At 47.7% G+C, this 27,292-nt stretch overlaps 78 pseudogenes; all 78 read left to right on the top strand.

Moving 5' to 3' along the window:
• The first annotated feature begins 48 nt into the window (after positions 1 to 48).
• On the top strand, positions 49 to 222 carry LOC143794760 (U2 spliceosomal RNA; annotated as a pseudogene).
• Positions 223 to 398: 176 nt separating this feature from the next.
• Positions 399 to 572, top strand: LOC143796006 (U2 spliceosomal RNA; annotated as a pseudogene).
• Positions 573 to 748: 176 nt separating this feature from the next.
• On the top strand, positions 749 to 900 carry LOC143796065 (U2 spliceosomal RNA; annotated as a pseudogene).
• Positions 901 to 1,098: 198 nt separating this feature from the next.
• LOC143796289 (U2 spliceosomal RNA) lies at positions 1,099 to 1,272 on the top strand (annotated as a pseudogene).
• Positions 1,273 to 1,448: 176 nt separating this feature from the next.
• LOC143794412 (U2 spliceosomal RNA) lies at positions 1,449 to 1,622 on the top strand (annotated as a pseudogene).
• Positions 1,623 to 1,798: 176 nt separating this feature from the next.
• Positions 1,799 to 1,950, top strand: LOC143796040 (U2 spliceosomal RNA; annotated as a pseudogene).
• A 198-nt stretch (positions 1,951 to 2,148) lies between these two features.
• Positions 2,149 to 2,322, top strand: LOC143801535 (U2 spliceosomal RNA; annotated as a pseudogene).
• A 176-nt stretch (positions 2,323 to 2,498) lies between these two features.
• On the top strand, positions 2,499 to 2,672 carry LOC143794824 (U2 spliceosomal RNA; annotated as a pseudogene).
• A 176-nt stretch (positions 2,673 to 2,848) lies between these two features.
• LOC143795796 (U2 spliceosomal RNA) lies at positions 2,849 to 3,000 on the top strand (annotated as a pseudogene).
• Positions 3,001 to 3,198: 198 nt separating this feature from the next.
• On the top strand, positions 3,199 to 3,372 carry LOC143801534 (U2 spliceosomal RNA; annotated as a pseudogene).
• Positions 3,373 to 3,547: 175 nt separating this feature from the next.
• Positions 3,548 to 3,721, top strand: LOC143794759 (U2 spliceosomal RNA; annotated as a pseudogene).
• A 176-nt stretch (positions 3,722 to 3,897) lies between these two features.
• Positions 3,898 to 4,071, top strand: LOC143796004 (U2 spliceosomal RNA; annotated as a pseudogene).
• Positions 4,072 to 4,247: 176 nt separating this feature from the next.
• Positions 4,248 to 4,399, top strand: LOC143796064 (U2 spliceosomal RNA; annotated as a pseudogene).
• Positions 4,400 to 4,597: 198 nt separating this feature from the next.
• On the top strand, positions 4,598 to 4,771 carry LOC143796288 (U2 spliceosomal RNA; annotated as a pseudogene).
• A 176-nt stretch (positions 4,772 to 4,947) lies between these two features.
• On the top strand, positions 4,948 to 5,121 carry LOC143794411 (U2 spliceosomal RNA; annotated as a pseudogene).
• A 176-nt stretch (positions 5,122 to 5,297) lies between these two features.
• On the top strand, positions 5,298 to 5,471 carry LOC143797152 (U2 spliceosomal RNA; annotated as a pseudogene).
• A 175-nt stretch (positions 5,472 to 5,646) lies between these two features.
• Positions 5,647 to 5,820, top strand: LOC143795148 (U2 spliceosomal RNA; annotated as a pseudogene).
• A 176-nt stretch (positions 5,821 to 5,996) lies between these two features.
• Positions 5,997 to 6,170, top strand: LOC143795147 (U2 spliceosomal RNA; annotated as a pseudogene).
• Positions 6,171 to 6,346: 176 nt separating this feature from the next.
• Positions 6,347 to 6,498, top strand: LOC143794477 (U2 spliceosomal RNA; annotated as a pseudogene).
• A 198-nt stretch (positions 6,499 to 6,696) lies between these two features.
• On the top strand, positions 6,697 to 6,870 carry LOC143794374 (U2 spliceosomal RNA; annotated as a pseudogene).
• Positions 6,871 to 7,046: 176 nt separating this feature from the next.
• LOC143796286 (U2 spliceosomal RNA) lies at positions 7,047 to 7,220 on the top strand (annotated as a pseudogene).
• Positions 7,221 to 7,396: 176 nt separating this feature from the next.
• LOC143795763 (U2 spliceosomal RNA) lies at positions 7,397 to 7,570 on the top strand (annotated as a pseudogene).
• A 176-nt stretch (positions 7,571 to 7,746) lies between these two features.
• Positions 7,747 to 7,920, top strand: LOC143796285 (U2 spliceosomal RNA; annotated as a pseudogene).
• A 176-nt stretch (positions 7,921 to 8,096) lies between these two features.
• Positions 8,097 to 8,270, top strand: LOC143794522 (U2 spliceosomal RNA; annotated as a pseudogene).
• Positions 8,271 to 8,446: 176 nt separating this feature from the next.
• Positions 8,447 to 8,620, top strand: LOC143796882 (U2 spliceosomal RNA; annotated as a pseudogene).
• Positions 8,621 to 8,796: 176 nt separating this feature from the next.
• Positions 8,797 to 8,948, top strand: LOC143796062 (U2 spliceosomal RNA; annotated as a pseudogene).
• Positions 8,949 to 9,146: 198 nt separating this feature from the next.
• LOC143801533 (U2 spliceosomal RNA) lies at positions 9,147 to 9,320 on the top strand (annotated as a pseudogene).
• A 175-nt stretch (positions 9,321 to 9,495) lies between these two features.
• Positions 9,496 to 9,669, top strand: LOC143796926 (U2 spliceosomal RNA; annotated as a pseudogene).
• A 176-nt stretch (positions 9,670 to 9,845) lies between these two features.
• LOC143797034 (U2 spliceosomal RNA) lies at positions 9,846 to 10,019 on the top strand (annotated as a pseudogene).
• Positions 10,020 to 10,195: 176 nt separating this feature from the next.
• LOC143794333 (U2 spliceosomal RNA) lies at positions 10,196 to 10,369 on the top strand (annotated as a pseudogene).
• Positions 10,370 to 10,545: 176 nt separating this feature from the next.
• On the top strand, positions 10,546 to 10,719 carry LOC143794211 (U2 spliceosomal RNA; annotated as a pseudogene).
• Positions 10,720 to 10,895: 176 nt separating this feature from the next.
• LOC143794401 (U2 spliceosomal RNA) lies at positions 10,896 to 11,069 on the top strand (annotated as a pseudogene).
• Positions 11,070 to 11,245: 176 nt separating this feature from the next.
• Positions 11,246 to 11,397, top strand: LOC143797210 (U2 spliceosomal RNA; annotated as a pseudogene).
• A 198-nt stretch (positions 11,398 to 11,595) lies between these two features.
• On the top strand, positions 11,596 to 11,769 carry LOC143795762 (U2 spliceosomal RNA; annotated as a pseudogene).
• A 176-nt stretch (positions 11,770 to 11,945) lies between these two features.
• Positions 11,946 to 12,119, top strand: LOC143796284 (U2 spliceosomal RNA; annotated as a pseudogene).
• Positions 12,120 to 12,295: 176 nt separating this feature from the next.
• Positions 12,296 to 12,469, top strand: LOC143794521 (U2 spliceosomal RNA; annotated as a pseudogene).
• Positions 12,470 to 12,645: 176 nt separating this feature from the next.
• Positions 12,646 to 12,819, top strand: LOC143796881 (U2 spliceosomal RNA; annotated as a pseudogene).
• Positions 12,820 to 12,995: 176 nt separating this feature from the next.
• Positions 12,996 to 13,147, top strand: LOC143796060 (U2 spliceosomal RNA; annotated as a pseudogene).
• Positions 13,148 to 13,345: 198 nt separating this feature from the next.
• On the top strand, positions 13,346 to 13,519 carry LOC143801531 (U2 spliceosomal RNA; annotated as a pseudogene).
• A 175-nt stretch (positions 13,520 to 13,694) lies between these two features.
• On the top strand, positions 13,695 to 13,868 carry LOC143796925 (U2 spliceosomal RNA; annotated as a pseudogene).
• Positions 13,869 to 14,044: 176 nt separating this feature from the next.
• Positions 14,045 to 14,218, top strand: LOC143796978 (U2 spliceosomal RNA; annotated as a pseudogene).
• Positions 14,219 to 14,394: 176 nt separating this feature from the next.
• On the top strand, positions 14,395 to 14,568 carry LOC143794331 (U2 spliceosomal RNA; annotated as a pseudogene).
• Positions 14,569 to 14,744: 176 nt separating this feature from the next.
• On the top strand, positions 14,745 to 14,918 carry LOC143794457 (U2 spliceosomal RNA; annotated as a pseudogene).
• A 176-nt stretch (positions 14,919 to 15,094) lies between these two features.
• LOC143794400 (U2 spliceosomal RNA) lies at positions 15,095 to 15,268 on the top strand (annotated as a pseudogene).
• Positions 15,269 to 15,444: 176 nt separating this feature from the next.
• Positions 15,445 to 15,618, top strand: LOC143796283 (U2 spliceosomal RNA; annotated as a pseudogene).
• A 176-nt stretch (positions 15,619 to 15,794) lies between these two features.
• LOC143796262 (U2 spliceosomal RNA) lies at positions 15,795 to 15,968 on the top strand (annotated as a pseudogene).
• A 176-nt stretch (positions 15,969 to 16,144) lies between these two features.
• Positions 16,145 to 16,318, top strand: LOC143797193 (U2 spliceosomal RNA; annotated as a pseudogene).
• Positions 16,319 to 16,494: 176 nt separating this feature from the next.
• LOC143794292 (U2 spliceosomal RNA) lies at positions 16,495 to 16,668 on the top strand (annotated as a pseudogene).
• A 176-nt stretch (positions 16,669 to 16,844) lies between these two features.
• Positions 16,845 to 17,017, top strand: LOC143795880 (U2 spliceosomal RNA; annotated as a pseudogene).
• A 177-nt stretch (positions 17,018 to 17,194) lies between these two features.
• Positions 17,195 to 17,368, top strand: LOC143801530 (U2 spliceosomal RNA; annotated as a pseudogene).
• A 175-nt stretch (positions 17,369 to 17,543) lies between these two features.
• On the top strand, positions 17,544 to 17,717 carry LOC143795578 (U2 spliceosomal RNA; annotated as a pseudogene).
• A 176-nt stretch (positions 17,718 to 17,893) lies between these two features.
• Positions 17,894 to 18,067, top strand: LOC143795146 (U2 spliceosomal RNA; annotated as a pseudogene).
• A 176-nt stretch (positions 18,068 to 18,243) lies between these two features.
• LOC143796059 (U2 spliceosomal RNA) lies at positions 18,244 to 18,395 on the top strand (annotated as a pseudogene).
• A 198-nt stretch (positions 18,396 to 18,593) lies between these two features.
• On the top strand, positions 18,594 to 18,767 carry LOC143801391 (U2 spliceosomal RNA; annotated as a pseudogene).
• A 175-nt stretch (positions 18,768 to 18,942) lies between these two features.
• LOC143797082 (U2 spliceosomal RNA) lies at positions 18,943 to 19,116 on the top strand (annotated as a pseudogene).
• Positions 19,117 to 19,292: 176 nt separating this feature from the next.
• Positions 19,293 to 19,466, top strand: LOC143795145 (U2 spliceosomal RNA; annotated as a pseudogene).
• Positions 19,467 to 19,642: 176 nt separating this feature from the next.
• LOC143796058 (U2 spliceosomal RNA) lies at positions 19,643 to 19,794 on the top strand (annotated as a pseudogene).
• Positions 19,795 to 19,992: 198 nt separating this feature from the next.
• LOC143801390 (U2 spliceosomal RNA) lies at positions 19,993 to 20,166 on the top strand (annotated as a pseudogene).
• Positions 20,167 to 20,341: 175 nt separating this feature from the next.
• Positions 20,342 to 20,515, top strand: LOC143796260 (U2 spliceosomal RNA; annotated as a pseudogene).
• A 176-nt stretch (positions 20,516 to 20,691) lies between these two features.
• On the top strand, positions 20,692 to 20,843 carry LOC143795664 (U2 spliceosomal RNA; annotated as a pseudogene).
• Positions 20,844 to 21,041: 198 nt separating this feature from the next.
• Positions 21,042 to 21,215, top strand: LOC143796728 (U2 spliceosomal RNA; annotated as a pseudogene).
• Positions 21,216 to 21,391: 176 nt separating this feature from the next.
• Positions 21,392 to 21,562, top strand: LOC143797387 (U2 spliceosomal RNA; annotated as a pseudogene).
• Positions 21,563 to 21,738: 176 nt separating this feature from the next.
• LOC143796057 (U2 spliceosomal RNA) lies at positions 21,739 to 21,890 on the top strand (annotated as a pseudogene).
• Positions 21,891 to 22,088: 198 nt separating this feature from the next.
• LOC143801389 (U2 spliceosomal RNA) lies at positions 22,089 to 22,262 on the top strand (annotated as a pseudogene).
• Positions 22,263 to 22,437: 175 nt separating this feature from the next.
• LOC143797081 (U2 spliceosomal RNA) lies at positions 22,438 to 22,611 on the top strand (annotated as a pseudogene).
• A 176-nt stretch (positions 22,612 to 22,787) lies between these two features.
• LOC143801388 (U2 spliceosomal RNA) lies at positions 22,788 to 22,961 on the top strand (annotated as a pseudogene).
• A 175-nt stretch (positions 22,962 to 23,136) lies between these two features.
• On the top strand, positions 23,137 to 23,310 carry LOC143796258 (U2 spliceosomal RNA; annotated as a pseudogene).
• A 176-nt stretch (positions 23,311 to 23,486) lies between these two features.
• Positions 23,487 to 23,638, top strand: LOC143795663 (U2 spliceosomal RNA; annotated as a pseudogene).
• Positions 23,639 to 23,836: 198 nt separating this feature from the next.
• LOC143796727 (U2 spliceosomal RNA) lies at positions 23,837 to 24,010 on the top strand (annotated as a pseudogene).
• A 176-nt stretch (positions 24,011 to 24,186) lies between these two features.
• LOC143797386 (U2 spliceosomal RNA) lies at positions 24,187 to 24,357 on the top strand (annotated as a pseudogene).
• A 176-nt stretch (positions 24,358 to 24,533) lies between these two features.
• On the top strand, positions 24,534 to 24,685 carry LOC143796056 (U2 spliceosomal RNA; annotated as a pseudogene).
• Positions 24,686 to 24,883: 198 nt separating this feature from the next.
• Positions 24,884 to 25,057, top strand: LOC143801387 (U2 spliceosomal RNA; annotated as a pseudogene).
• Positions 25,058 to 25,232: 175 nt separating this feature from the next.
• On the top strand, positions 25,233 to 25,406 carry LOC143797080 (U2 spliceosomal RNA; annotated as a pseudogene).
• Positions 25,407 to 25,582: 176 nt separating this feature from the next.
• Positions 25,583 to 25,756, top strand: LOC143795144 (U2 spliceosomal RNA; annotated as a pseudogene).
• Positions 25,757 to 25,932: 176 nt separating this feature from the next.
• Positions 25,933 to 26,084, top strand: LOC143796055 (U2 spliceosomal RNA; annotated as a pseudogene).
• A 198-nt stretch (positions 26,085 to 26,282) lies between these two features.
• Positions 26,283 to 26,456, top strand: LOC143801386 (U2 spliceosomal RNA; annotated as a pseudogene).
• Positions 26,457 to 26,631: 175 nt separating this feature from the next.
• Positions 26,632 to 26,805, top strand: LOC143796257 (U2 spliceosomal RNA; annotated as a pseudogene).
• Positions 26,806 to 26,981: 176 nt separating this feature from the next.
• Positions 26,982 to 27,133, top strand: LOC143795660 (U2 spliceosomal RNA; annotated as a pseudogene).
• The last annotated feature ends 159 nt before the right edge of the window (positions 27,134 to 27,292 follow it).

Below are 27,292 nucleotides of genomic sequence, written 5' to 3'. Positions count from 1 at the left end.
GTCGGTTGTAGGCCTTGGTGCGGCCCAAGTGGCAAACCATTTCTGATCATCTCTTCTCGGCCAAATGGCTCAAGATCAAGCGTAGTGTCTGTTCTTATTAGTTTAATATCTGATACGTCCCCTATTTGGGGACCATATATTAAATGGATTTTTGGAACAGGGAGCTGGAAATGGAGCTTGCTTTATCACACGGAACCTTCACGGGGATGGAGGGTGTGGTTATGCAGATTCAAAACGCGTTGCGCACAGCTTGAACACATGCACACCGCAGAACTGTCATCGACAGAGCATCCAGAGTTTCTGGAAATGTCTTCCCTGCGGCAATCTTTTGCTACGTCTCCACAGTTGGTGTCGGTTGTAGGCCTTGGTGCGGCCCAAGTGGCAAACCATTTCTGATCATCTCTTCTCGGCCAAATGGCTCAAGATCAAGCGTAGTGTCTGTTCTTATTAGTTTAATATCTGATACGTCCCCTATTTGGGGACCATACATTAAATGGATTTTTGGAACAGGGAGCTGGAAATGGAGCTTGCTTTGTCACACGGAACCTTCACGGGGATGGAGGGTGTGGTTATGCAGATTCAAAATGCGTTGCGCACAGCTTGAACACATGCACACCGCAGAACTGTCATCGACAGAGCATCCAGAGTTTCTGGAAATGTCTTCCCTGCGGCAATCTTTTGCTACGTCTCCACAGTGGGTGTCGGTTGTAGGCCTTGGTGCGGCCCAAGTGGCAAACCATTTCTGATCATCTCTTCTCGGCCAAATGGCTCAAGATCAAGCGTAGTGTCTGTTCTTATTAGTTTAATATCTGATACGTCCCCTATTTGGGGACCATACATTAAATGGATTTTTGGAACAGGGAGCTGGAAATGGAGCTTGCTTTGTCACACGGAACCTTCACGGGGATGAAGGGTGTGGTTATGCAGATTCAAAACGCGTTGCGCACAGCTTGAACACATGCACACCGCAGAACTGTCATCGACAGAGCATCCAGAGTTTCTGGAAATGTCTTCCCTGCGGCAATCTTTTGCTACGTCTCCACAGTGGGTGTCGGTTGTAGGCCTTGGTGCGGCCCAAGTGGCAAACCATTTCTGATCATCTCTTCTCGGCCAAATGGCTCAAGATCAAGCGTAGTGTCTGTTCTTATTAGTTTAATATCTGATACATCCCCTATTTGGGGACCATATATTAAATGGATTTTTGGAACAGGGAGCTGGAAATGGAGCTTGCTTTGTCACACGGAACCTTCACGGGGATGGAGGGTGTGGTTATGCAGATTCAAAACGCGTTGCGCACAGCTTGAACACATGCACACCGCAGAACTATGATTGACAGATCATCCAGAGTTTCTGGAAATGTCTTCCCTGCGGCAATCTTTTGCTACGTCTCCACAGTGGGTGTCGGTTGTAGGCCTTGGTGCGGCCCAAGTGGCAAACCATTTCTGATCATCTCTTCTTGGCCAAATGGCTCAAGATCAAGCGTAGTGTCTGTTCTTATTAGTTTAATATCTGATACGTCCCCTATTTGGGGACAATATATTAAATGGATTTTTGGAACAGGGAGCTTGAAATGGAGCTTGCTTTGTCACACGGAACCTTCACGGGGATGGAGGGTGTGGTTATGCAGATTCAAAACGCGTTGCGCACAGTTTGAACACATGCACACCGCAGAACTGTCATCGACAGAGCATCCAGAGTTTCTGGAAATGTCTTTCCTGCGGCAATCTTTTGCTACGTCTCCACAGTGGATGTCGGTTGTAGGCCTTGGTGCGGCCCAAGTGGCAAACCATTTCTGATCATCTCTTCTCGGCCAAATGGCTCAAGATCAAGCGTAGTGTCTGTTCTTATTAGTTTAATATCTGATACGTCCCCTATTTGGGGACCATACATTAAATGGATTTTTGGAACAGGGAGCTGGAAATGGAGCTTGCTTTGTCACACGGAACCTTCACGGGGATGAAGGGTGTGGTTATGCAGATTCAAAATGCGTTGCGCACAGCTTGAACACATGCACACCGCAGAACTGTCATCGACAGAGCATCCAGAGTTTCTGGAAATGTCTTCCCTGCGGCAATCTTTTGCTACGTCTCCACAGTGGGTGTCGGTTGTAGGCCTTGGTGCGGCCCAAGTGGCAAACCATTTCTGATCATCTCTTCTCGGCCAAATGGCTCAAGATCAAGTGTAGTGTCTGTTCTTATTAGTTTAATATCTGATACGTCCCCTATTTGGGGACCATATATTAAATGGATTTTTGGAACAGGGAGCTGGAAATGGAGCTTGCTTTGTCGCACGGAACCTTCACGGGGATGGAGGGTGTGGTTATGCAGATTCAAAACGCGTTGCGCACAGCTTGAACACATGCACACCGCAGAACTGTCATCGATAGAGCATCCAGAGTTTCTGGAAATGTCTTTCCTGCGGCAATCTTTTGCTACGTCTCCACAGTGGGTGTCGGTTGTAGGCCTTGGTGCGGCCCAAGTGGCAAACCATTTCTGATCATCTCTTCTCGGCCAAATGGCTCAAGATCAAGCGTAGTGTCTGTTCTTATTAGTTTAATATCTGATACGTCCCCTATTTGGGGACCATATATTAAATGGATTTTTGGAACTGGGAGCTGGAAATGGAGCTTGCTTTGTCACACGGAACCTTCACGGGGATGGAGGGTGTGGTTATGCAGATTCAAAACGCGTTGCGCACAGCTTGAACACATGCACACCGCAGAACTGTCATCGACAGAGCATCCAGAGTTTCTGGAAATGTCTTCCCTGCGGCAATCTTTTGCTACGTCTCCACAGTGGATGTCGGTTGTAGGCCTTGGTGCGGCCCAAGTGGCAAACCATTTCTGATCATTTCTTCTCGGCCAAATGGCTCAAGATCAAGCGTAGTGTCTGTTCTTATTAGTTTAATATCTGATACGTCCCCTATTTGGGGACCATATATTAAATGGATTTTTGGAACAGGGAGCTGGAAATGGAGCTTGCTTTGTCACACGGAACCTTCACGGGGATGAAGGGTGTGGTTATGCAGATTCAAAACGCGTTGCGCACAGCTTGAACACATGCACACCGCAGAACTGTCATCGACAGAGCATCCAGAGTTTCTGGAAATGTCTTCCCTGCGGCAATCTTTTGCTACGTCTCCACAGTGGGTGTCGGTTGTAGGCCTTGGTGCGGCCCAAGTGGCAAACCATTTCTGATCATCTCTTCTCGGCCAAATGGCTCAAGATCAAGTGTAGTGTCTGTTCTTATTAGTTTAATATCTGATACGTCCCCTATTTGGGGACCATATATTAAATGGATTTTTGGAACAGGGAGCTGGAAATGGAGCTTGCTTTGTCGCACGGAACCTTCACGGGGATGGAGGGTGTGGTTATGCAGATTCAAAACGCGTTGCGCACAGCTTGAACACATGCACACCGCAGAACTGTCATCGATAGAGCATCCAGAGTTTCTGGAAATGTCTTCCCTGCGGCAATCTTTTGCTACGTCTCACAGTGGATGTCGGTTGTAGGCCTTGGTGCGGCCCAAGTGGCAAACCATTTCTGATCATCTCTTCTCGGCCAAATGGCTCAAGATCAAGCGTAGTGTCTGTTCTTATTAGTTTAATATCTGATACGTCCCCTATTTGGGGACCATATATTAAATGGATTTTTGGAACAGGGAGCTGGAAATGGAGCTTGCTTTATCACACGGAACCTTCACGGGGATGGAGGGTGTGGTTATGCAGATTCAAAACGCGTTGCGCACAGCTTGAACACATGCACACCGCAGAACTGTCATCGACAGAGCATCCAGAGTTTCTGGAAATGTCTTCCCTGCGGCAATCTTTTGCTACGTCTCCACAGTTGGTGTCGGTTGTAGGCCTTGGTGCGGCCCAAGTGGCAAACCATTTCTGATCATCTCTTCTCGGCCAAATGGCTCAAGATCAAGCGTAGTGTCTGTTCTTATTAGTTTAATATCTGATACGTCCCCTATTTGGGGACCATACATTAAATGGATTTTTGGAACAGGGAGCTGGAAATGGAGCTTGCTTTGTCACACGGAACCTTCACGGGGATGGAGGGTGTGGTTATGCAGATTCAAAATGCGTTGCGCACAGCTTGAACACATGCACACCGCAGAACTGTCATCGACAGAGCATCCAGAGTTTCTGGAAATGTCTTCCCTGCGGCAATCTTTTGCTACGTCTCCACAGTGGGTGTCGGTTGTAGGCCTTGGTGCGGCCCAAGTGGCAAACCATTTCTGATCATCTCTTCTCGGCCAAATGGCTCAAGATCAAGCGTAGTGTCTGTTCTTATTAGTTTAATATCTGATACGTCCCCTATTTGGGGACCATACATTAAATGGATTTTTGGAACAGGGAGCTGGAAATGGAGCTTGCTTTGTCACACGGAACCTTCACGGGGATGAAGGGTGTGGTTATGCAGATTCAAAACGCGTTGCGCACAGCTTGAACACATGCACACCGCAGAACTGTCATCGACAGAGCATCCAGAGTTTCTGGAAATGTCTTCCCTGCGGCAATCTTTTGCTACGTCTCCACAGTGGGTGTCGGTTGTAGGCCTTGGTGCGGCCCAAGTGGCAAACCATTTCTGATCATCTCTTCTCGGCCAAATGGCTCAAGATCAAGCGTAGTGTCTGTTCTTATTAGTTTAATATCTGATACATCCCCTATTTGGGGACCATATATTAAATGGATTTTTGGAACAGGGAGCTGGAAATGGAGCTTGCTTTGTCACACGGAACCTTCACGGGGATGGAGGGTGTGGTTATGCAGATTCAAAACGCGTTGCGCACAGCTTGAACACATGCACACCGCAGAACTATGATTGACAGATCATCCAGAGTTTCTGGAAATGTCTTCCCTGCGGCAATCTTTTGCTACGTCTCCACAGTGGGTGTCGGTTGTAGGCCTTGGTGCGGCCCAAGTGGCAAACCATTTCTGATCATCTCTTCTTGGCCAAATGGCTCAAGATCAAGCGTAGTGTCTGTTCTTATTAGTTTAATATCTGATACGTCCCCTATTTGGGGACAATATATTAAATGGATTTTTGGAACAGGGAGCTTGAAATGGAGCTTGCTTTGTCACACGGAACCTTCACGGGGATGGAGGGTGTGGTTATGCAGATTCAAAACGCGTTGCGCACAGTTTGAACACATGCACACCGCAGAACTGTCATCGACAGAGCATCCAGAGTTTCTGGAAATGTCTTTCCTGCGGCAATCTTTTGCTACGTCTCCACAGTGGATGTCGGTTGTAGGCCTTGGTGCGGCCCAAGTGGCAAACCATTTCTGATCATCTCTTCTCGGCCAAATGGCTCAAGATCAAGCGTAGTGTCTGTTCTTATTAGTTTAATATGTGATACGTCCCCTATTTGGGGACCATACATTAAATGGATTTTTGGAACAGGGAGCTGGAAATGGAGCTTGCTTTGTCGCACGGAACCTTCACGGGGATGGAGGGTGTGGTTATGCAGATTCAAAACGCGTTGCGCACAGCTTGAACACATGCACACCGCAGAACTGTCATCGATAGAGCATCCAGAGTTTCTGGAAATGTCTTCCCTGTGGCAATCTTTTGCTACGTCTCACAGTGGATGTCGGTTGTAGGCCTTGGTGTGGCCCAAGTGGCAAACCATTTCTGATCATCTCTTCTCGGCCAAATGGCTCAAGATCAAGCGTAGTGTCTGTTCTTATTAGTTTAATATCTGATACGTCCCCTATTTGGGGACCATATATTAAATGGATTTTTGGAACAGGGAGCTGGAAATGGAGCTTGCTTTGTCACACGGAACCTTCACGGGGATGGAGGGTGTGGTTATGCAGATTCAAAACGCGTTGCGCACAGCTTGAACACATGCACACCGCAGAACTGTCATCGACAGAGCATCCAGAGTTTCTGGAAATGTCTTCCCTGCGGCAATCTTTTGCTACGTCTCCACAGTTGGTGTCGGTTGTAGGCCTTGGTGCGGCCCAAGTGGCAAACCATTTCTGATCATCTCTTCTCGGCCAAATGGCTCAAGATCAAGCGTAGTGTCTGTTCTTATTAGTTTAATATCTGATACGTCCCCTATTTGGGGACCATATATTAAATGGATTTTTGGAACAGGGAGCTGGAAATGGAGCTTGCTTTGTCACACGGAACCTTCACGGGGATGGAGGGTGTGGTTATGCAGATTCAAAACGCGTTGCGCACAACTTGAACACATGCACACCGCAGAACTGTCATCGACAGAGCATCCAGAGTTTCTGGAAATGTCTTCCCTGCGGCAATCTTTTGCTACGTCTCCACAGTGGGTGTCGGTTGTAGGCCTTGGTGCGGCCCAAGTGGCAAACCATTTCTGATCATCTCTTCTCGGCCAAATGGCTCAAGATCAAGCGTAGTGTCTGTTCTTATTAGTTTAATATCTGATACGTCCCCTATTTGGGGACCATATATTAAATGGATTTTTGGAACAGGGAGCTGGAAATGGAGCTTGCTCTGTCACATGGAACCTTCACGGGGATGGAGGGTGTGGTTATGCAGATTCAAAACGCGTTGCGCACAGCTTGAACACATGCACACCGCAGAACTGTCATCGACAGAGCATCCAGAGTTTCTGGAAATGTCTTCCCTGCGGCTATCTTTTGCTACGTCTCCACAGTAAGTGTCGGTTGCAGGCCTTGGTGCGGCCCAAGTGGCAAACCATTTCTGATCATCTCTTCTCGGCCAAATGGCTCAAGATCAAGCGTAGTGTCTGTTCTTATTAGTTTAATAGCTGATACGTCCCCTATTTGGGGACCATATATTAAATGGATTTTTGGAACAGGGAGCTGGAAATGGAGCTTGCTTTGTCGCACGGAACCTTCACGGGGGTGGAGGGTGTGGTTATGCAGATTCAAAACGCGTTGCGCACAGCTTGAACACATGCACACCGCAGAACTGTCATCGACAGATCATCCAGAGTTTCTGGAAATGTCTTCCCTGCGGCAATATTTTGCTACGTCTCCACAGTGGGTGTCGGTTGTAGGCCTTGGTGCGGCCCAAGTGGCAAACCATTTCTGATCATCTCTTCTCGGCCAAATGGCTCAAGATCAAGCGTAGTGTCTGTTCTTATTAGTTTAATATCTGATACATCCCCTATTTGGGGACCATATATTAAATGGATTTTTGGAACAGGGAGCTGGAAATGGAGCTTGCTTTGTCACACGGAACCTTCACGGGGATGGAGGGTGTGGTTATGCAGATTCAAAACGCGTTGCGCACAGCTTGAACACATGCACACCGCAGAACTATGATTGACAGATCATCCAGAGTTTCTGGAAATGTCTTCCCTGCGGCAATCTTTTGCTACGTCTCCACAGTGGGTGTCGGTTGTAGGCCTTGGTGTGGCCCAAGTGGCAAACCATTTCTGATCATCTCTTTTTGGCCAAATGGCTCAAGATCAAGCGTAGTGTCTGTTCTTATTAGTTTAATATCTGATACGTCCCCTATTTGGGGACAATATATTAAATGGATTTTTGGAACAGGGAGCTGGAAATGGAGCTTGCTTTGTCGCACGGAACCTTCACGGGGGTGGAGGGTGTGGTTATGCAGATTCAAAACGCGTTGCGCACAGCTTGAACACATGCACACCGCAGAACTGTCATCGACAGATCATCCAGAGTTTCTGGAAATGTCTTCCCAGCGGCAATCTTTTGCTACGTCTCCACAGTGGGTGTCGGTTGTAGGCCTTGGTGCGGCCCAAGTGGCAAACCATTTCTGATCATCTCTTCTCGGCCAAATGGCTCAAGATCAAGCGTAGTGTCTGTTCTTATTAGTTTAATATCTGATACATCCCCTATTTGGGGACCATATATTAAATGGATTTTTGGAACAGGGAGCTGGAAATGGAGCTTGCTTTGTCACACGGAACCTTCACGGGGATGGAGGGTGTGGTTATGCAGATTCAAAACGCGTTGCGCACAGCTTGAACACATGCACACCGCAGAACTATGATTGACAGATCATCCAGAGTTTCTGGAAATGTCTTCCCTGCGGCAATCTTTTGCTACGTCTCCACAGTGGGTGTCGGTTGTAGGCCTTGGTGCGGCCCAAGTGGCAAACCATTTCTGATCATCTCTTCTTGGCCAAATGGCTCAAGATCAAGCGTAGTGTCTGTTCTTATTAGTTTAATATCTGATACGTCCCCTATTTGGGGACAATATATTAAATGGATTTTTGGAACAGGGAGCTGGAAATGGAGCTTGCTTTGTCACACGGAACCTTCACGGGGATGGAGGGTGTGGTTATGCAGATTCAAAACGCGTTGCGCACAGCTTGAACACATGCACACCGCAGAACTGTCGTCGACAGAGCATCCAGAGTTTCTGGAAATGTCTTCCCTGCGGCAATCTTTTGCTACGTCTCCACAGTGGGTGTCGGTTGTAGGCCTTGGTGCGGCCCAAGTGGCAAACCATTTTTGATCATCTCTTCTCGGCCAAATGGCTCAAGATGAAGCGTAGTGTCTGTTCTTATTAGTTTAATATCTGATACGTCCCCTATTTGGGGACCATATATTAAATGGATTTTTGGAACAGGGAGCTGGAAATGGAGCTTGCTTTGTCACACGGAACCTTCACGGGGATGGAGGGTGTGGTTATGCAGATTCAAAACGCGTTGCGCACAGCTTGAACACATGCACACCGCAGAACTGTCATCGACAGAGCATCCAGAGTTTCTGGAAATGTCTTCCCTGCGGCAATCTTTTGCTACGTCTCCGCAGTGGATGTCGGTTGTAGGCCTTGGTGCGGCCCAAGTGGCAAACCATTTCTGATCATCTCTTCTCGGCCAAATGGCTCAAGATCAAGCGTAGTGTCTGTTCTTATTAGTTTAATATCTGATACGTCCCCTATTTGGGGACCATACATTAAATGGATTTTTGGAACAGGGAGCTGGAAATGGAGCTTGCTTTGTCACACGGAACCTTCACGGGGATGAAGGGTGTGGTTATGCAGATTCAAAACGCGTTGCGCACAGCTTGAACACATGCACACCGCAGAACTGTCATCGACAGAGCATCCAGAGTTTCTGGAAATGTCTTCCCTGCGGCAATCTTTTGCTACGTCTCCACAGTGGGTGTCGGTTGTAGGCCTTGGTGCGGCCCAAGTGGCAAACCATTTCTGATCATCTCTTCTCGGCCAAATGGCTCAAGATCAAGTGTAGTGTCTGTTCTTATTAGTTTAATATCTGATACGTCCCCTATTTGGGGACCATATATTAAATGGATTTTTGGAACAGGGAGCTGGAAATGGAGCTTGCTTTGTCGCACGGAACCTTCACGGGGATGGAGGGTGTGGTTATGCAGATTCAAAACGCGTTGCGCACAGCTTGAACACATGCACACCGCAGAACTGTCATCGATAGAGCATCCAGAGTTTCTGGAAATGTCTTCCCTGCGGCAATCTTTTGCTACGTCTCACAGTGGATGTCGGTTGTAGGCCTTGGTGTGGCCCAAGTGGCAAACCATTTCTGATCATCTCTTCTCGGCCAAATGGCTCAAAATCAAGCGTAGTGTCTGTTCTTATTAGTTTAATATCTGATACGTCCCCTATTTGGGGACCATATATTAAATAAATTTTTGGAACAGGGAGCTGGAAATGGAGCTTGCTTTGTCACACGGAACCTTCACGGGGATGGAGGGTGTGGTTATGCAGATTCAAAACGCGTTGCGCACAGCTTGAACACATGCACACCGCAGAACTGTCATCGACAGAGCATCCAGAGTTTCTGGAAATGTCTTCCCTGCGGCAATCTTTTGCTACGTCTCCACAGTTGGTGTCTGTTGTAGGCCTTGGTGCGGCCCAAGTGGCAAACCATTTCTGATCATCTCTTCTCGGCCAAATGGCTCAAGATCAAGCGTAGTGTCTGTTCTAATTAGTTTAATATCTGATACGTCCCCTATTTGGGGACCATATATTACATGGATTTTTGGAACAGGGAGCTGGAAATGGAGCTTGCTTTGTCACACGGAACCTTCACGGGGATGGAGGGTGTGGTTATGCAGATTCAAAATGCGTTGCGCACAGCTTGAACACATGCACACCGCAGAACTGTCATCGACAGAGCATCCAGAGTTTCTGGAAATGTCTTCCCTGCGGCAATCTTTTGCTACGTCTCCACAGTGGGTGTCGGTTGTAGGCCTTGGTGCGGCCCAAGTGGCAAACCATTTCTGATCATCTCTTCTCGGCCAAATGGCTCAAGATCAAGCATAGTGTCTGTTCTTATTAGTTTAATATCTGATACGTCCCCTATTTGGGGACCATATATTAAATGGATTTTTGGAACAGGGAGCTGGAAATGGAGCTTGCTCTGTCACTCGGAACCTTCACGGGGATGGAGGGTGTGGTTATGCAGATTCAAAACGCGTTGCGCACAGCTTGAACACATGCACACCGCAGAACTGTCGTCGACAGAGCATCCAGAGTTTCTGGAAATGTCTTCCCTGCGGCAATCTTTTGCTACGTCTCCACAGTGGGTGTCGGTTGTAGGCCTTGGTGCGGCCCAAGTGGCAAACCATTTCTGATCATCTCTTCTCGGCCAAATGGCTCAAGATCAAGCGTAGTGTCTGTTCTTATTAGTTTAATATCTGATACGTCCCCTATTTGGGGACCATATATTAAATGGATTTTTGGACCAGGGAGCTGGAAATAGAGCTTGCTCTGTCACACGGAACCTTCACGGGGATGGAGGGTGTGGTTATGCAGATTCAAAACGCGTTGCGCACAGCTTGAACACATGCACACCGCAGAACTGTCATCGACAGAGCATCCAGAGTTTCTGGAAATGTCTTCCCTGTGGCTATCTTTTGCTACGTCTCCACAGTAAGTGTCGGTTGCAGGCCTTGGTGCGGCCCAAGTGGCAAACCATTTCTGATCATCTCTTCTCGGCCAAATGGCTCAAGATCAAGCGTAGTGTCTGTTCTTATTAGTTTAATAGCTGATACGTCCCCTATTTGGGGACCATATATTAAATGGATTTTTGGAACAGGGAGCTGGAAATGGAGCTTGCTTTGTCGCACGGAACCTTCACGGGGGTGGAGGGTGTGGTTATGCAGATTCAAAACGCGTTGCTCACAGCTTGAACACATGCACACCGCAGAACTGTCATCGACAGATCATCCAGAGTTTCTGGAAATGTCTTCCCTGCGGCAATCTTTTGCTACGTCTCCACAGTGGGTGTCGGTTGTAGGCCTTGGTGCGGCCCAAGTGGCAAACCATTTCTGATCATCTCTTCTCGGCCAAATGGCTCAAGATCAAGCGTAGTGTCTGTTCTTATTAGTTTAATATCTGATACATCCCCTATTTGGGGACCATATATTAAATGGATTTTTGGAACAGGGAGCTGGAAATGGAGCTTGATTTGTCACACGGAACCTTCACGGGGATGGAGGGTGTGGTTATGCAGATTCAAAACGCGTTGCGCACAGCTTGAACACATGCACACCGCAGAACTATGATTGACAGATCATCCAGAGTTTCTGGAAATGTCTTCCCTGCGGCAATCTTTTGCTACGTCTCCACAGTGGGTGTCGGTTGTAGGCCTTGGTGTGGCCCAAGTGGCAAACCATTTCTGATCATCTCTTTTTGGCCAAATGGCTCAAGATCAAGCGTAGTGTCTGTTCTTATTAGTTTAATATCTGATACGTCCCCTATTTGGGGACAATATATTAAATGGATTTTTGGAACAGGGAGCTGGAAATGGAGCTTGCTTTGTCGCACGGAACCTTCACGGGGGTGGAGGGTGTGGTTATGCAGATTCAAAACGCGTTGCGCACAGCTTGAACACATGCACACCGCAGAACTGTCATCGACAGATCATCCAGAGTTTCTGGAAATGTCTTCCCAGCGGCAATCTTTTGCTACGTCTCCACAGTGGGTGTCGGTTGTAGGCCTTGGTGCGGCCCAAGTGGCAAACCATTTCTGATCATCTCTTCTCGGCCAAATGGCTCAAGATCAAGCGTAGTGTCTGTTCTTATTAGTTTAATATCTGATACATCCCCTATTTGGGGACCATATATTAAATGGATTTTTGGAACAGGGAGCTGGAAATGGAGCTTGCTTTGTCACACGGAACCTTCACGGGGATGGAGGGTGTGGTTATGCAGATTCAAAACGCGTTGCGCACAGCTTGAACACATGCACACCGCAGAACTATGATTGACAGATCATCCAGAGTTTCTGGAAATGTCTTCCCTGCGGCAATCTTTTGCTACGTCTCCACAGTGGGTGTCGGTTGTAGGCCTTGGTGCGGCCCAAGTGGCAAACCATTTCTGATCATCTCTTCTTGGCCAAATGGCTCAAGATCAAGCGTAGTGTCTGTTCTTATTAGTTTAATATCTGATACGTCCCCTATTTGGGGACAATATATTAAATGGATTTTTGGAACAGGGAGCTGGAAATGGAGCTTGCTTTGTCACACGGAACCTTCACGGGGATGGAGGGTGTGGTTATGCAGATTCAAAACGCGTTGCGCACAGCTTGAACACATGCACACCGCAGAACTGTCGTCGACAGAGCATCCAGAGTTTCTGGAAATGTCTTCCCTGCGGCAATCTTTTGCTACGTCTCCACAGTGGGTGTCGGTTGTAGGCCTTGGTGCGGCCCAAGTGGCAAACCATTTTTGATCATCTCTTCTCGGCCAAATGGCTCAAGATGAAGCGTAGTGTCTGTTCTTATTAGTTTAATATCTGATACGTCCCCTATTTGGGGACCATATATTAAATGGATTTTTGGAACAGGGAGCTGGAAATGGAGCTTGCTTTGTCACACGGAACCTTCACGGGGATGGAGGGTGTGGTTATGCAGATTCAAAACGCGTTGCGCACAGCTTGAACACATGCACACCGCAGAACTGTCATCGACAGAGCATCCAGAGTTTCTGGAAATGTCTTCCCTGCGGCAATCTTTTGCTACGTCTCCGCAGTGGATGTCGGTTGTAGGCCTTGGTGCGGCCCAAGTGGCAAACCATTTCTGATCATCTCTTCTCGGCCAAATGGCTCAAGATCAAGCGTAGTGTCTGTTCTTATTAGTTTAATATCTGATACGTCCCCTATTTGGGGACCATACATTAAATGGATTTTTGGAACAGGGAGCTGGAAATGGAGCTTGCTTTGTCACACGGAACCTTCACGGGGATGAAGGGTGTGGTTATGCAGATTCAAAACGCGTTGCGCACAGCTTGAACACATGCACACCGCAGAACTGTCATCGACAGAGCATCCAGAGTTTCTGGAAATGTCTTCCCTGCGGCAATCTTTTGCTACGTCTCCACAGTGGGTGTCGGTTGTAGGCCTTGGTGCGGCCCAAGTGGCAAACCATTTCTGATCATCTCTTCTCGGCCAAATGGCTCAAGATCAAGTGTAGTGTCTGTTCTTATTAGTTTAATATCTGATACGTCCCCTATTTGGGGACCATATATTAAATGGATTTTTGGAACAGGGAGCTGGAAATGGAGCTTGCTTTGTCGCACGGAACCTTCACGGGGATGGAGGGTGTGGTTATGCAGATTCAAAACGCGTTGCGCACAGCTTGAACACATGCACACCGCAGAACTGTCATCGATAGAGCATCCAGAGTTTCTGGAAATGTCTTCCCTGCGGCAATCTTTTGCTACGTCTCACAGTGGATGTCGGTTGTAGGCCTTGGTGTGGCCCAAGTGGCAAACCATTTCTGATCATCTCTTCTCGGCCAAATGGCTCAAAATCAAGCGTAGTGTCTGTTCTTATTAGTTTAATATCTGATACGTCCCCTATTTGGGGACCATATATTAAATAAATTTTTGGAACAGGGAGCTGGAAATGGAGCTTGCTTTGTCACACGGAACCTTCACGGGGATGGAGGGTGTGGTTATGCAGATTCAAAACGCGTTGCGCACAGCTTGAACACATGCACACCGCAGAACTGTCATCGACAGAGCATCCAGAGTTTCTGGAAATGTCTTCCCTGCGGCAATCTTTTGCTACGTCTCCACAGTTGGTGTCGGTTGTAGGCCTTGGTGCGGCCCAAGTGGCAAACCATTTCTGATCATCTCTTCTCGGCCAAATGGCTCAAGATCAAGCGTAGTGTCTGTTCTAATTAGTTTAATATCTGATACGTCCCCTATTTGGGGACCATATATTAAATGGATTTTTGGAACAGGGAGCTGGAAATGGAGCTTGCTTTGTCACACGGAACCTTCACGGGGATGGAGGGTGTGGTTATGCAGATTCAAAATGCGTTGCGCACAGCTTGAACACATGCACACCGCAGAACTGTCATCGACAGAGCATCCAGAGTTTCTGGAAATGTCTTCCCTGCGGCAATCTTTTGCTACGTCTCCACAGTGGGTGTTGGTTGTAGGCCTTGGTGCGGCCCAAGTGGCAAACCATTTCTGATCATCTCTTCTCGGCCAAATGGCTCAAGATCAAGCATAGTGTCTGTTCTTATTAGTTTAATATCTGATACGTCCCCTATTTGGGGACCATATATTAAATGGATTTTTGGAACAGGGAGCTGGAAATGGAGCTTGCTCTGTCACTCGGAACCTTCACGGGGATGGAGGGTGTGGTTATGCAGATTCAAAACGCGTTGCGCACAGCTTGAACACATGCACACCGCAGAACTGTCGTCGACAGAGCATCCAGAGTTTCTGGAAATGTCTTCCCTGCGGCAATCTTTTGCTACGTCTCCACAGTGGGTGTCGGTTGTAGGCCTTGGTGCGGCCCAAGTGGCAAACCATTTCTGATCATCTCTTCTCGGCCAAATGGCTCAAGATCAAGCGTAGTGTCTGTTCTTATTAGTTTAATATCTGATACGTCCCCTATTTGGGGACCATATATTAAATGGATTTTTGGACCAGGGAGCTGGAAATGGAGCTTGCTCTGTCACACGGAACCTTCACGGGGATGGAGGGTGTGGTTATGCAGATTCAAAACGCGTTGCGCACAGCTTGAACACATGCACACCGCAGAACTGTCATCGACAGAGCATCCAGAGTTTCTGGAAATGTCTTCCCTGTGGCTATCTTTTGCTACGTCTCCACAGTAAGTGTCGGTTGCAGGCCTTGGTGCGGCCCAAGTGGCAAACCATTTCTGATCATCTCTTCTCGGCCAAATGGCTCAAGATCAAGCGTAGTGTCTGTTCTTATTAGTTTAATAGCTGATACGTCCCCTATTTGGGGACCATATATTAAATGGATTTTTGGAACAGGGAGCTGGAAATGGAGCTTGCTTTGTCGCACGGAACCTTCACGGGGGTGGAGGGTGTGGTTATGCAGATTCAAAACGCGTTGCTCACAGCTTGAACACATGCACACCGCAGAACTGTCATCGACAGATCATCCAGAGTTTCTGGAAATGTCTTCCCTGCGGCAATCTTTTGCTACGTCTCCACAGTGGGTGTCGGTTGTAGGCCTTGGTGCGGCCCAAGTGGCAAACCATTTCTGATCATCTCTTCTCGGCCAAATGGCTCAAGATCAAGCGTAGTGTCTGTTCTTATTAGTTTAATATCTGATACATCCCCTATTTGGGGACCATATATTAAATGGATTTTTGGAACAGGGAGCTGGAAATGGAGCTTGCTTTGTCACACGGAACCTTCACGGGGATGGAGGGTGTGGTTATGCAGATTCAAAACGCGTTGCGCACAGCTTGAACACATGCACACCGCAGAACTATCATTGACAGATCATCCAGAGTTTCTGGAAATGTCTTCCCTGCGGCAATCTTTTGCTACATCTCCACAGTGGGTGTCGGTTGTAGGCCTTGGTGCGGCCCAAGTGGCAAACCATTTCTGATCATCTCTTCCTGGCCAAATGGCTCAAGATCAAGTGTAGTGTCTGTTCTTATTAGGTTAATATCTGATACGTCCCCTATTTGGGGACAATATATTAAATGGATTTTTGGAACAGGGAGCTGGAAATGGAGCTTGCTTTGTCACACGGAACCTTCACGGGGATGGAGGGTGTGGTTATGCAGATTCAAAACGCGTTGCGCACAGCTTGAACACATGCACACCGCAGAACTGTCATCGACAGAGCATCCAGAGTTTCTGGAAATGTCTTCCCTGTGGCAATCTTTTGCTACGTCTCCACAGTGGGTGTCGGTTGTAGGCCTTGGTGCGGCCCAAGTGGCAAACCATTTTTGATCATCTCTTCTCGGCCAAATGGCTCAAGATGAAGCGTAGTGTCTGTTCTTATTAGTTTAATATCTGATACGTCCCTTATTTGGGGACCATATATTAAATGGATTTTTGGAACAGGGAGCTGGAAATGGAGCTTGCTTTGTCACACGGAACCTTCACGGGGATGGAGGGTGTGGTTATGCAGATTCAAAACGCATTGTGCACAGCTTGAACACATGCACACCGCAGAACTGTCATCGATAGAGCATCCAGAGTTTCTGGAAATGTCTTTCCTGCGGCAATCTTTTGCTACGTCTCCACAGTGGGTGTCGGTTGTAGGCCTTGGTGCGGCCCAAGTGGCAAACCATTTCTGATCATCTCTTCTCGGCCAAATGGCTCAAGATCAAGCGTAGTGTCTGTTCTTATTAGTTTAATATCTGATACGTCCCCTATTTGGGGACCATATATTAAATGGATTTTTGGAACTGTGAGCTGGAAATGGAGCTTGCTTTGTCACACGGAACCTTCACGGGGATGGAGGGTGTGGTTATGCAGATTCAAAACGCGTTGCGCACAGCTTGAACACATGCACACCGCAGAACTGTCATCGACAGAGCATCCAGAGTTTCTGGAAATGTCTTCCCTGCGGCAATCTTTTGCTACGTCTCCACAGTGGATGTCGGTTGTAGGCCTTGGTGCGGCCCAAGTGGCAAACCATTTCTGATCATTTCTTCTCGGCCAAATGGCTCAAGATCAAGCGTAGTGTCTGTTCTTATTAGTTTAATATCTGATACGTCCCCTATTTGGGGACCATACATTAAATGGATTTTTGGAACAGGGAGCTGGAAATGGAGCTTGCTTTGTCACACGGAACCTTCACGGGGATGAAGGTTGTGGTTATGCAGATTCAAAACGCGTTGCGCACAGCTTGAACACATGCACACCGCAGAACTGTCATCGACAGAGCATCCAGAGTTTCTGGAAATGTCTTCCCTGCGGCAATCTTTTGCTACGTCTCCACAGTGGGTGTCGGTTGTAGGCCTTGGTGCGGCCCAAGTGGCAAACCATTTCTGATCATCTCTTCTCGGCCAAATGGCTCAAGATCAAGTGTAGTGTCTGTTCTTATTAGTTTAATATCTGATACGTCCCCTATTTGGGGACCATATATTAAATGGATTTTTGGAACAGGGAGCTGGAAATGGAGCTTGCTTTGTCGCACGGAACCTTCACGGGGATGGAGGGTGTGGTTATGCAGATTCAAAACGCGTTGCGCACAGCTTGAACACATGCACACCGCAGAACTGTCATCGATAGAGCATCCAGAGTTTCTGGAAATGTCTTCCCTGCGGCAATCTTTTGCTACGTCTCACAGTGGATGTCGGTTGTAGGCCTTGGTGCGGCCCAAGTGGCAAACCATTTCTGATCATCTCTTCTCGGCCAAATGGCTCAAGATCAAGCGTAGTGTCTGTTCTTATTAGTTTAATATCTGATACGTCCCCTATTTGGGGACCATATATTAAATGGATTTTTGGAACAGGGAGCTGGAAATGGAGCTTGCTTTATCAAACGGAACCTTCACGGGGATGGAGGGTGTGGTTATGCAGATTCAAAACGCGTTGCGCACAGCTTGAACACATGCACACCGCAGAACTGTCATCGACAGAGCATCCAGAGTTTCTGGAAATGTCTTCCCTGCGGCAATCTTTTGCTACGTCTCCACAGTTGGTGTCGGTTGTAGGCCTTGGTGCGGCCCAAGTGGCAAACCATTTCTGATCATCTCTTCTCGGCCAAATGGCTCAAGATCAAGCGTAGTGTCTGTTCTTATTAGTTTAATATCTGATACGTCCCCTATTTGGGGACCATATATTAAATGGATTTTTGGAACAGGGAGCTGGAAATGGAGCTTGCTTTGTCACACGGAACCTTCACGGGGATGGAGGGTGTGGTTATGCAGATTCAAAATGCGTTGCGCACAGCTTGAACACATGCACACCGCAGAACTGTCATCGACAGAGCATCCAGAGTTTCTGGAAATGTCTTCCCTGCGGCAATCTTTTGCTACGTCTCCACAGTGGGTGTCGGTTGTAGGCCTTGGTGCGGCCCAAGTGGCAAACCATTTCTGATCATCTCTTCTCGGCCAAATGGCTCAAGATCAAGCGTAGTGTCTGTTCTTATTAGTTTAATATCTGATACGTCCCCTATTTGGGGACCATACATTAAATGGATTTTTGGAACAGGGAGCTGGAAATGGAGCTTGCTTTGTCACACGGAACCTTCACGGGGATGAAGGGTGTGGTTATGCAGATTCAAAACGCGTTGCGCACAGCTTGAACACATGCACACCGCAGAACTGTCATCGACAGAGCATCCAGAGTTTCTGGAAATGTCTTCCCTGCGGCAATCTTTTGCTACGTCTCCACAGTGGGTGTCGGTTGTAGGCCTTGGTGCGGCCCAAGTGGCAAACCATTTCTGATCATCTCTTCTCGGCCAAATGGCTCAAGATCAAGTGTAGTGTCTGTTCTTATTAGTTTAATATCTGATACGTCCCCTATTTGGGGACCATATATTAAATGGATTTTTGGAACAGGGAGCTGGAAATGGAGCTTGCTTTGTCGCACAGAACCTTCACGGGGATGGAGGGTGTGGTTATGCAGATTCAAAACGCGTTGCGCACAGCTTGAACACATGCACACCGCAGAACTGTCATCGATAGAGCATCCAGAGTTTCTGGAAATGTCTTCCCTGCGGCAATCTTTTGCTACGTCTCACAGTGGATGTCGGTTGTAGGCCTTGGTGCGGCCCAAGTGGCAAACCATTTCTGATCATCTCTTCTCGGCCAAATGGCTCAAGATCAAGCGTAGTGTCTGTTCTTATTAGTTTAATATCTGATACAACCCCTATTTGGGGACCATATATTAAATGGATTTTTGGAACAGGGAGCTGGAAATGGAGCTTGCTTTGTCACACGGAACCTTCACGGGGATGGAGGGTGTGGTTATGCAGATTCAAAATGCGTTGCACACAGTTTGAACACATGCACACCGCAGAACTGTCATCGACAGAGCATCCAGAGTTTCTGGAAATGTCTTCCCTGCGGCAATCTTTTGCTACGTCTCCACAGTGGGTGTCGGTTGTAGGCCTTGGTGCGGCCCAAGTGGCAAACCATTTCTGATCATCTCTTCTCGGCCAAATGGCTCAAGATCAAGCGTAGTGTCTGTTCTTATTAGTTTAATATCTGATACGTCCCCTATTTGGGGACCATATATTAAATGGATTTTTGGAACAGGGAGCTGGAAATGGAGCTTGCTTTGTCACACGGAACCTTCACGGGGATGGAGGGTGTGGTTATGCAGATTCAAAACGCGTTGCGCACAGCTTGAACACATGCACACCGCAGAACTGTCGTCGACAAAGCATCCAGAGTTTCTGGAAATGTCTTCCCTGCGGCAATCTTTTGCTACGTCTCCACAGTGGGTGTCGGTTGTAGGCCTTGGTGCGGCCCAAGTGGCAAACCATTTCTGATCATCTCTTCTCGGCCAAATGGCTCAAGATCAAGCGTAGTGTCTGTTCTTATTAGTTTAATATCTGATACGTCCCCTATTTGGGGACCATACATTAAATGGATTTTTGGAACAGGGAGCTGGAAATGGAGCTTGCTTTGTCACACGGAACCTTCACGGGGATGAAGGGTGTGGTTATGCAGATTCAAAACGCGTTGCGCACAGCTTGAACACATGCACACCGCAGAACTGTCATCGACAGAGCATCCAGAGTTTCTGGAAATGTCTTCCCTGCGGCAATCTTTTGCTACGTCTCCACAGTGGGTGTCGGTTGTAGGCCTTGGTGCGGCCCAAGTGGCAAACCATTTCTGATCATCTCTTCTCGGCCAAATGGCTCAAGATCAAGTGTAGTGTCTGTTCTTATTAGTTTAATATCTGATACGTCCCCTATTTGGGGACCATATATTAAATGGATTTTTGGAACAGGGAGCTGGAAATGGAGCTTGCTTTGTCGCACAGAACCTTCACGGGGATGGAGGGTGTGGTTATGCAGATTCAAAACGCGTTGCGCACAGCTTGAACACATGCACACCGCAGAACTGTCATCGATAGAGCATCCAGAGTTTCTGGAAATGTCTTCCCTGCGGCAATCTTTTGCTACGTCTCACAGTGGATGTCGGTTGTAGGCCTTGGTGCGGCCCAAGTGGCAAACCATTTCTGATCATCTCTTCTCGGCCAAATGGCTCAAGATCAAGCGTAGTGTCTGTTCTTATTAGTTTAATATCTGATACGTCTCCTATTTGGGGACCATATATTAAATGGATTTTTGGAACAGGGAGCTGGAAATGGAGCTTGCTTTGTCACACGGAACCTTCACGGGGATGGAGGGTGTGGTTATGCAGATTCAAAATGCGTTGCACACAGTTTGAACACATGCACACCGCAGAACTGTCATCGACAGAGCATCCAGAGTTTCTGGAAATGTCTTCCCTGCGGCAATCTTTTGCTACGTCTCCACAGTGGGTGTCGGTTGTAGGCCTTGGTGCGGCCCAAGTGGCAAACCATTTCTGATCATCTCTTCTCGGCCAAATGGCTCAAGATCAAGCGTAGTGTCTGTTCTTATTAGTTTAATATCTGATACGTCCCCTATTTGGGGACCATATATTAAATGGATTTTTGGAACAGGGAGCTGGAAATGGAGCTTGCTTTGTCACACGGAACCTTCACGGGGATGGAGGCTGTGGTTATGCAGATTCAAAACGCGTTGCGCACAGCTTGAACACATGCACACCGCAGAACTGTCGTCGACAAAGCATCCAGAGTTTCTGGAAATGTCTTCCCTGCGGCAATCTTTTGCTACGTCTCCACAGTGGGTGTCGGTTGTAGGCCTTGGTGCGGCCCAAGTGGCAAACCATTTCTGATCATCTCTTCTCGGCCAAATGGCTCAAGATCAAGCGTAGTGTCTGTTCTTATTAGTTTAATATCTGTTACGTCCCCTATTTGGGGACCATATATTAAATGGATTTTTGGAACAGGGAGCTGGAAATGGAGCTTGCTTTGTCACACGGAACCTTCACGGGGATGGAGGGTGTGGTTATGCAGATTCAAAACGCGTTGTGCACAGCTTGAACACATGCACACCGCAGAACTGTCATCGACAGAGCATCCAGAGTTTCTGGAAATGTCTTCCCTGCGGCAATCTTTTGCTACATCTTAACAGTGGGTGTCGGTTGTAGGCCTTGGTGCGGCCCAAGTGGCAAACCATTTCTGATCATCTCTTCTCGGCCAAATGGATCAAGATCAAGCGTAGTGTCTGTTATTAGTTTAATATCTGATACGTCCCCTAATTGGGGACCATATATTACATGGATTTTTGGAACAGGGAGCTGGAAATGGAGCTTGCTTTGTCACACGGAACCTTCACGGGGATGGAGGGTGTGGTTATGCAGATTCAAAACGCGTTGCGCACAGCTTGAACACATGCACACCGCAGAACTGTCATCGACAGAGCATCCAGAGTTTCTGGAAATGTCTTCCCTGCGGCAATCTTTTGCTACGTCTCCACAGTGGGTGTCGGTTGTAGGCCTTGGTGCGGCCCAAGTGGCAAACCATTTCTGATCATCTCTTCTCGGCCAAATGGCTCAAGATCAAGCGTAGTGTCTGTTCTTATTAGTTTAATATCTGATACGTCCCCTATTTGGGGACCATACATTAAATGGATTTTTGGAACAGGGAGCTGGAAATGGAGCTTGCTTTGTCACACGGAACCTTCACGGGGATGAAGGGTGTGGTTATGCAGATTCAAAACGCGTTGCGCACAGCTTGAACACATGCACACCGCAGAACTGTCATCGACAGAGCATCCAGAGTTTCTGGAAATGTCTTCCCTGCGGCAATCTTTTGCTACGTCTCCACAGTGGGTGTCGGTTGTAGGCCTTGGTGCGGCCCAAGTGGCAAACCATTTCTGATCATCTCTTCTCGGCCAAATGGCTCAAGATCAAGTGTAGTGTCTGTTCTTATTAGTTTAATATCTGATACGTCCCCTATTTGGGGACCATATATTAAATGGATTTTTGGAACAGGGAGCTGGAAATGGAGCTTGCTTTGTCGCACAGAACCTTCACGGGGATGGAGGGTGTGGTTATGCAGATTCAAAACGCGTTGCGCACAGCTTGAACACATGCACACCGCAGAACTGTCATCGATAGAGCATCCAGAGTTTCTGGAAATGTCTTCCCTGCGGCAATCTTTTGCTACGTCTCACAGTGGATGTCGGTTGTAGGCCTTGGTGCGGCCCAAGTGGCAAACCATTTCTGATCATCTCTTCTCGGCCAAATGGCTCAAGATCAAGCGTAGTGTCTGTTCTTATTAGTTTAATATCTGATACAACCCCTATTTGGGGACCATATATTAAATGGATTTTTGGAACAGGGAGCTGGAAATGGAGCTTGCTTTGTCACACGGAACCTTCACGGGGATGGAGGGTGTGGTTATGCAGATTCAAAATGCGTTGCACACAGTTTGAACACATGCACACCGCAGAACTGTCATCGACAGAGCATCCAGAGTTTCTGGAAATGTCTTCCCTGCGGCAATCTTTTGCTACGTCTCCACAGTGGGTGTCGGTTGTAGGCCTTGGTGCGGCCCAAGTGGCAAACCATTTCTGATCATCTCTTCTCGGCCAAATGGCTCAAGATCAAGTGTAGTGTCTGTTCTTATTAGTTTAATATCTGATACGTCCCCTATTTGGGGACCATATATTAAATGGATTTTTGGAACAGGGAGCTGGAAATGGAGCTTGCTTTGTCGCACAGAACCTTCACGGGGATGGAGGGTGTGGTTATGCAGATTCAAAACGCGTTGCGCACAGCTTGAACACATGCACACCGCAGAACTGTCATCGATAGAGCATCCAGAGTTTCTGGAAATGTCTTCCCTGCGGCAATCTTTTGCTACGTCTCACAGTGGATGTCGGTTGTAGGCCTTGGTGCGGCCCAAGTGGCAAACCATTTCTGATCATCTCTTCTCGGCCAAATGGCTCAAGATCAAGCGTAGTGTCTGTTCTTATTAGTTTAATATCTGATACGTCTCCTATTTGGGGACCATATATTAAATGGATTTTTGGAACAGGGAGCTGGAAATGGAGCTTGCTTTGTCACACGGAACCTTCACGGGGATGGAGGGTGTGGTTATGCAGATTCAAAATGCGTTGCACACAGTTTGAACACATGCACACCGCAGAACTGTCATCGACAGAGCATCCAGAGTTTCTGGAAATGTCTTCCCTGCGGCAATCTTTTGCTACGTCTCCACAGTGGGTGTCGGTTGTAGGCCTTGGTGCGGCCCAAGTGGCAAACCATTTCTGATCATCTCTTCTCGGCCAAATGGCTCAAGATCAAGCGTAGTGTCTGTTCTTATTAGTTTAATATCTGATACGTCCCCTATTTGGGGACCATATATTAAATGGATTTTTGGAACAGGGAGCTGGAAATGGAGCTTGCTTTGTCACACGGAACCTTCACGGGGATGGAGGCTGTGGTTATGCAGATTCAAAACGCGTTGCGCACAGCTTGAACACATGCACACCGCAGAACTGTCGTCGACAAAGCATCCAGAGTTTCTGGAAATGTCTTCCCTGCGGCAATCTTTTGCTACGTCTCCACAGTGGGTGTCGGTTGTAGGCCTTGGTGCGGCCCAAGTGGCAAACCATTTCTGATCATCTCTTCTCGGCCAAATGGCTCAAGATCAAGCGTAGTGTCTGTTCTTATTAGTTTAATATCTGTTACGTCCCCTATTTGGGGACCATATATTAAATGGATTTTTGGAACAGGGAGCTGGAAATGGAGCTTGCTTTGTCACACGGAACCTTCACGGGGATGGAGGGTGTGGTTATGCAGATTCAAAACGCGTTGTGCACAGCTTGAACACATGCACACCGCAGAACTGTCATCGACAGAGCATCCAGAGTTTCTGGAAATGTCTTCCCTGCGGCAATCTTTTGCTACATCTTAACAGTGGGTGTCGGTTGTAGGCCTTGGTGCGGCCCAAGTGGCAAACCATTTCTGATCATCTCTTCTCGGCCAAATGGATCAAGATCAAGCGTAGTGTCTGTTATTAGTTTAATATCTGATACGTCCCCTAATTGGGGACCATATATTACATGGATTTTTGGAACAGGGAGCTGGAAATGGAGCTTGCTTTGTCACACGGAACCTTCACGGGGATGGAGGGTGTGGTTATGCAGATTCAAAACGCGTTGCGCACAGCTTGAACACATGCACACCGCAGAACTGTCATCGACAGAGCATCCAGAGTTTCTGGAAATGTCTTCCCTGCGGCAATCTTTTGCTACGTCTCCACAGTGGGTGTCGGTTGTAGGCCTTGGTGCGGCCCAAGTGGCAAACCATTTCTGATCATCTCTTCTCGGCCAAATGGCTCAAGATCAAGCGTAGTGTCTGTTCTTATTAGTTTAATATCTGATACGTCCCCTATTTGGGGACCATACATTAAATGGATTTTTGGAACAGGGAGCTGGAAATGGAGCTTGCTTTGTCACACGGAACCTTCACGGGGATGAAGGGTGTGGTTATGCAGATTCAAAACGCGTTGCGCACAGCTTGAACACATGCACACCGCAGAACTGTCATCGACAGAGCATCCAGAGTTTCTGGAAATGTCTTCCCTGCGGCAATCTTTTGCTACGTCTCCACAGTGGGTGTCGGTTGTAGGCCTTGGTGCGGCCCAAGTGGCAAACCATTTCTGATCATCTCTTCTCGGCCAAATGGCTCAAGATCAAGTGTAGTGTCTGTTCTTATTAGTTTAATATCTGATACGTCCCCTATTTGGGGACCATATATTAAATGGATTTTTGGAACAGGGAGCTGGAAATGGAGCTTGCTTTGTCGCACAGAACCTTCACGGGGATGGAGGGTGTGGTTATGCAGATTCAAAACGCGTTGCGCACAGCTTGAACACATGCACACCGCAGAACTGTCATCGATAGAGCATCCAGAGTTTCTGGAAATGTCTTCCCTGCGGCAATCTTTTGCTACGTCTCACAGTGGATGTCGGTTGTAGGCCTTGGTGCGGCCCAAGTGGCAAACCATTTCTGATCATCTCTTCTCGGCCAAATGGCTCAAGATCAAGCGTAGTGTCTGTTCTTATTAGTTTAATATCTGATACAACCCCTATTTGGGGACCATATATTAAATGGATTTTTGGAACAGGGAGCTGGAAATGGAGCTTGCTTTGTCACACGGAACCTTCACGGGGATGGAGGGTGTGGTTATGCAGATTCAAAATGCGTTGCACACAGTTTGAACACATGCACACCGCAGAACTGTCATCGACAGAGCATCCAGAGTTTCTGGAAATGTCTTCCCTGCGGCAATCTTTTGCTACGTCTCCACAGTGGGTGTCGGTTGTAGGCCTTGGTGCGGCCCAAGTGGCAAACCATTTCTGATCATCTCTTCTCGGCCAAATGGCTCAAGATCAAGCGTAGTGTCTGTTCTTATTAGTTTAATATCTGATACGTCCCCTATTTGGGGACCATATATTAAATGGATTTTTGGAACAGGGAGCTGGAAATGGAGCTTGCTTTGTCACACGGAACCTTCACGGGGATGGAGGGTGTGGTTATGCAGATTCAAAACGCGTTGCGCACAGCTTGAACACATGCACACCGCAGAACTGTCGTCGACAAAGCATCCAGAGTTTCTGGAAATGTCTTCCCTGCGGCAATCTTTTGCTACGTCTCCACAGTGGGTGTCGGTTGTAGGCCTTGGTGCGGCCCAAGTGGCAAACCATTTCTGATCATCTCTTCTCGGCCAAATGGCTCAAGATCAAGCGTAGTGTCTGTTCTTATTAGTTTAATATCTGATACGTCCCCTATTTGGGGACCATACATTAAATGGATTTTTGGAACAGGGAGCTGGAAATGGAGCTTGCTTTGTCACACGGAACCTTCACGGGGATGAAGGGTGTGGTTATGCAGATTCAAAACGCGTTGCGCACAGCTTGAACACATGCACACCGCAGAACTGTCATCGACAGAGCATCCAGAGTTTCTGGAAATGTCTTCCCTGCGGCAATCTTTTGCTACGTCTCCACAGTGGGTGTCGGTTGTAGGCCTTGGTGCGGCCCAAGTGGCAAACCATTTCTGATCATCTCTTCTCGGCCAAATGGCTCAAGATCAAGTGTAGTGTCTGTTCTTATTAGTTTAATATCTGATACGTCCCCTATTTGGGGACCATATATTAAATGGATTTTTGGAACAGGGAGCTGGAAATGGAGCTTGCTTTGTCGCACAGAACCTTCACGGGGATGGAGGGTGTGGTTATGCAGATTCAAAACGCGTTGCGCACAGCTTGAACACATGCACACCGCAGAACTGTCATCGATAGAGCATCCAGAGTTTCTGGAAATGTCTTCCCTGCGGCAATCTTTTGCTACGTCTCACAGTGGATGTCGGTTGTAGGCCTTGGTGCGGCCCAAGTGGCAAACCATTTCTGATCATCTCTTCTCGGCCAAATGGCTCAAGATCAAGCGTAGTGTCTGTTCTTATTAGTTTAATATCTGATACGTCTCCTATTTGGGGACCATATATTAAATGGATTTTTGGAACAGGGAGCTGGAAATGGAGCTTGCTTTGTCACACGGAACCTTCACGGGGATGGAGGGTGTGGTTATGCAGATTCAAAATGCGTTGCACACAGTTTGAACACATGCACACCGCAGAACTGTCATCGACAGAGCATCCAGAGTTTCTGGAAATGTCTTCCCTGCGGCAATCTTTTGCTACGTCTCCACAGTGGGTGTCGGTTGTAGGCCTTGGTGCGGCCCAAGTGGCAAACCATTTCTGATCATCTCTTCTCGGCCAAATGGCTCAAGATCAAGCGTAGTGTCTGTTCTTATTAGTTTAATATCTGATACGTCCCCTATTTGGGGACCATATATTAAATGGATTTTTGGAACAGGGAGCTGGAAATGGAGCTTGCTTTGTCACACGGAACCTTCACGGGGATGGAGGCTGTGGTTATGCAGATTCAAAACGCGTTGCGCACAGCTTGAACACATGCACACCGCAGAACTGTCGTCGACAAAGCATCCAGAGTTTCTGGAAATGTCTTCCCTGCGGCAATCTTTTGCTACGTCTCCACAGTGGGTGTCGGTTGT

Source organism: Ranitomeya variabilis, chromosome 1 (assembly GCF_051348905.1).
Source record: "Ranitomeya variabilis isolate aRanVar5 chromosome 1, aRanVar5.hap1, whole genome shotgun sequence".
NCBI lineage: Eukaryota > Metazoa > Chordata > Amphibia > Anura > Dendrobatidae > Ranitomeya > Ranitomeya variabilis.
This window is presented reverse-complemented; position numbering and strand designations above follow the sequence as displayed.